Genomic DNA, 4,957 nt, shown 5'->3' on the forward strand with positions numbered 1-4,957 from the left:
CTGTCGGGGGTAATAATTAGGGATACCCGAAGTATCCCCCAAACAACACACTCAGAAGAGATAAGAACGAAACTCCCGAGGGTGATAGCTGAGGTACCAATTAAACCGAGGCATCTCCCTGAGAGTCTCCCACCTCGGGCAGAACTCCGCCTTGCCTGAGGCCACCGCCGCTCCGTCCGTCTCGCTCGAGCCTGTCTTAGGTAGATAAGACAGTAGCAACTGAAAACAGGGAGGGAACACATGCATTTAATGTGCGTACCTACCCCACGCCACGGAAGCAGAGCAAACTAGCTGATAAGATGGCAATCACATTTGGCGCAACAGCATGATTACGTCTCCGCTATAGTGCGCACACGCTGCCTGCCATCCCTTGATGGGACACCTAATACGACAAGAAACTGATAAATGTTCGTGGGTAAAATTAAGAACGTGAGTACCCACGTTCTTACTTGAGTTAAGTTCATGGGTTATATTAAGAACGTGGGTACCCACGTTCTTAATTTAAGTTCGTGGGCCCTAAAAAATACGTCGAACTTAACGTGTTAGAAATGTGGGTACCCACGTTCTTAACTTAAGTACGTCGGGCTTGTGCACACCGTCGAACTTAATCCTAAAAACCTAAATCCAAAAATCCTACGCGTGCGGCTCTCTCTCTCACCCCCTGTCTCATCCCGCCCACACACACGCGCTCCTCTCACCTAGCGCCAGGCCGAGCCGCCATGGGGCAGTGCTACGCGAGGAACGTGCACGGCGTCGACGTGGACGGCGGTGGCATGGAGGCGACCACCATCATGGTCTCGGTGGCAGGCGGGCCGGAGGATGCGGTGTCGGTAGGGGGAGGGCGAGGAAGAGGATGGAGGCGGAGCGCGCGGCTGTCGCCGACTGGGAAGCCGCGTGGGGGCAGGGCCGAGGCGACTCCGGCGCGGTTGTCGGCGACGGGTAGCCCCTGGACGGGGAGCCCACTCGGCCTCCCCGACGGCATCGCGCCGTCGTCTGCGACCTCGGCGTCCACGCCGCGCCAGTTCTTCCGCCGCCCCTTCGCGTCGCCTTCCCCGGCCAAGCACATCAAGGCGTCCCTCGCGCGCCGGCTCGTCCATCACTCACCGCCCTTCGCGTCGCAGGTGCCCAGGCCGCCCGTCGAGGTCCTGATCTCGGAGCAAGGGGCCAGCGGCGCTGGGGAGGTGGAGCGGGAGCTTGACAAGAGCTTCGGCTACGACCGCCACTTCGCCGCCAAGTACGAGCTGGGGAAGGAGTTGGGCCGCGGCCATTTCGGCCAACCTGCCTCGCGCGCCCCTGCAAGGGAGACATGAGAGGCCAGGTCATGGCTGTCAATGTCATCTCCAAAGCCAAGGTCTTACTATTCGTGATCTCACAATGCTCTTTTACTGGACGCACGACACGATCTTACCTGTTTCAATCGGCTCGGTTCCTCCATCGGATCATGAACAAACTACATGGGATGACATAATTGCCATCCTGTTGTGATCTTTTTTAACTCTCATTTAGTAGATCAGTATCTCTGAAGTGCCACTACCACAGGTGTTGCAATCATAAGTTCATGATTTGCTTCTTGGCTGACTTGCAGGGTGATCAATTTTTTTTCCGATGGTATTGGCATTGGCATTGGCATTTCCCCGCAGGGTTAGAAGTACATTGTAGAGATCTTGTTTCAGCAATGCCGCATTTAATAATGTGCCCATTTTCATGATCTAAGTGTTCAACTGTTCATCCATCTATCACCTGTTTCTTGCTTTTTTGTTCCTTCTGTAAGCTATCATGTCATAGTAGTTTATGCAGTTGTAGATCACTAGCTTGGCAGCGACAAAGTTCCTTGTGAGACCTCAGAGAACCTGTTCCCGAGTATCTCCATCATATTGTTGTTCCTTCCATGAGTTTAGGTGTCCCTTGGTCCATTCTGCATCATTTTATTATATGATCATAAGTAGAAGAAACATAGGGAAAAGTGTAGGAACTAAAGAAATGTCTCTTAGATTCTTGGTGCCAAAGCTGAGGACATGTTGATATTGGGGACTGCTTTCCACTGACATTGTTCTAATTGTTGAATGATTTAATTTTGATCTCAGTTTTACTTGGCATCTAAAATGTTTGTGCAGCAAGTTGTCGAGAAAACCTAGTGTACGATAGGCGACACAGAAGAATTCTACGTGCATGGGTGCATTGATGTTTCCATGCATGTATATTGTCGTTTTTTGAGCGATACAACATTAATTAATTAATGACTATTTTGGCCTGCTATAATTTTCGCTTGTGCTACTGAAATTATTTGAGCAGGAGATGTATTTATTGAATCTATTGTGTTTCTTCCTTCTATATAGTTCTTTATTTGAATTGTGTGCAATTTTATTCCTTGTTACAACATACAGACATACATGGTATATACTTTTTGAGGCTAGAAGCTAACAGATGCTGAAGGGATCCTTTCAATTAAGATTATGGTTTCTCTTAGACAACCCATCAGTTAGCGCTAAATTCACTTTCCTAGCACCTAGCTCACTGCACCAGGGGAAAAATATGTCTTGATCTAGATTTTATATTTAGTTTGCAAAATTCACCTCATTCCTTTGTTTTTCTCTTGCAGATGACAACGGCAATATCTATTGAGGATGTGCGCAAAGAGGTGAAAATTTTGAAGGCGTTATCTGGACATTCCAATCTTGTCAAGTTTTATGATGCTTGTGAGGACGCCCTTAATGTCTACATAATCATGGAGTACATTTTCTTCCTTGCCTTTGCATAATATTGATCTATGTAAAAACTGTGAATATTGCATGTGCTGTTTATCTTGAAACAGCATGTATGATAGTGCTCAAAAGTCACATTGTCTACCTTAGGGTTGATGTTCTCTTGCAGCACATTAACATTATATATGAAAAGACTTGCTAACTGTTACTATAGTCCTTCTCTTTCTAGCTAAATTAATGGGAAGTTACATGATAACTGATATTTTCCTTCACCTCTATTGATCACGCTTTGTGAAGGTGGAGAACTATTGGATAGAATCTTGTCCAGGTATTACATTTTCTTGAGAAATCATTTTGCGAACGCCACTACAAGGTGTAGCTTTGTTACAGTACTGTCTGTTTTTTGCAGAGGTGGAAGATACAATGAAGGGGATGCAAAAATTATTGTTGAACAGATATTAAAAGTAGTTGCCTTTTGCCATCTTCAGGGTGTTGTTCACCGTGATCTGAAGCCAGAGGTATGTGGACTCTGTTAAGTATAGTGTATCGCAAAATATGATTTGTCGTGGCGAAAAAAACTGTAGTATATTCCTTCTGATAATCCACCCTTGGATGTTTTTAACAGAATTTCCTGTTTAGCACTAGGGAAGAGCATTCTCCTATGAAGATAATTGATTTTGGTCTCTCAGATTTTATAAGACCAGGTATTACATACCTCCACACAAGGGCCATCCAATTGTAAAGTTCTGTTTTACAAATATGTTAGAAGTCCATTGCCATAAAATGAAACATGATATGACCTTCCTCCAAAAAATGTTCTAATGCCTGATGCTCCTGATGCTTTTTCCCCCTTTACAGATGAAAGGCTTAATGACATTGTTGGAAGTGCATACTATGTTGCTCCAGAAGTCTTGCATAGGTCATATAGCACAGAAGCAGACATGTGGAGAATTGGTGTTATCACTTATATATTGATGTGTGGTAGCAGGCCATTCTGGGCACGAACTGAATCACGTATTTTTCGCTCAGTGCTGAGAGCTGACCCTAATTTTGACGACTCACCATGGCAATCAGTATCGCCTGAAGCTAAAGATTTTGTCAAAAGACTTCTTAACAAGGATTACAGAAAAAGAATGACTGTTGCATAGGCACTCTGTAAGTACTCTCAATGTTTCACTATGTTTCTATTTTTTTCTGCCAATTTGTTGTTCTTTTATATTTTTCTGCCAATTTGTTGTTCTTTCATATTTTTCTGCCATACTTGCTTTGTTGCATAAAACTGTAATATTATTGCTTGCTGAATTCCTAAGACAGAGTGTGCTGTTAACTCGTGAACTTGTTGGTTTGGTTATAGATTCGTGAGAAGCACCTATCATTGAAGAAAGGTACCCGACCAGACATAACAACGGCAATTGAAGATGTAAAAACCATTCTTATTCAACATTTTACAGTGTTCACACAAATAAAGGCTTCTCTAACTCCCCTAGAACTAAATAGCATTTGGTAATAACCAGGAGCTTCACAGTGCTCGATCTTCATTTGAGCATCAGCCTAGAAGTATGTTCGCTTCACTGTTTTTTTTCGAACACACAGGAAAGTTGTGTATCGTTATATTAAGAGAAAGGGGGTTTAGAAACCCTGGGAACAACACAGACCAGTTGTCATGTGTTCATTGTTTCCTATCATATGGTTTGCGGATTGTGGGTATAAAATCTGAATAGTACTCTGTTCATTGTCTTCCAACACAACATTCTTTTCTTTTGTTATCCAACTCTGTATAAACTTCGAGTATCTTCTCTGTTGTCTGTTCCAGTCATGTTGACGAGGGTGATCAGGGGGTAAATGCCACACAGTGGCTGCATAACGAACATGTACTTGTTACTGTAAGTGGTGATGGCACGTGAGTAACTAGCCCAATGACGTACACATTCTGTCATCAATCAATCTGCATTTAAGTTATGAAAAATGCTTAACTAATTTACTATGCTTTTAGTGTTGGAATGTGGGACGTTACTTTAGGTCAATTTTGTGTCAGACATATCGTTGCCCATACTCGATGTGCTAATGTGGTGAGCCTATATTGTGATATTCTACCTGTGGCACCCTTCAGCTTACCTCTTCTGATATTGATTTTCATTGTATAAATTCCAGGTTGTTGTGGCCCCTAATGACAAATACCTCTGCACAGGAGGAAGCGATCAGAAAGTTGTGAGTTGCTTATTTGTCCTTTTAGTTTCTTATGTGGCTTATGTTAT

General features: G+C 43.8%; 1 pseudogene; it reads left to right on the forward strand.

Moving 5' to 3' along the window:
• Positions 1–719: 719 nt before the first annotated feature.
• LOC109939398 (CDPK-related kinase 3-like) lies at positions 720–4,064 on the forward strand (annotated as a pseudogene).
• Positions 4,065–4,957: the final 893 nt, after the last annotated feature.

The sequence above is a fragment of the Zea mays genome, chromosome 2 (assembly GCF_902167145.1).
Source record: "Zea mays cultivar B73 chromosome 2, Zm-B73-REFERENCE-NAM-5.0, whole genome shotgun sequence".
Lineage (NCBI taxonomy): Eukaryota > Viridiplantae > Streptophyta > Magnoliopsida > Poales > Poaceae > Zea > Zea mays.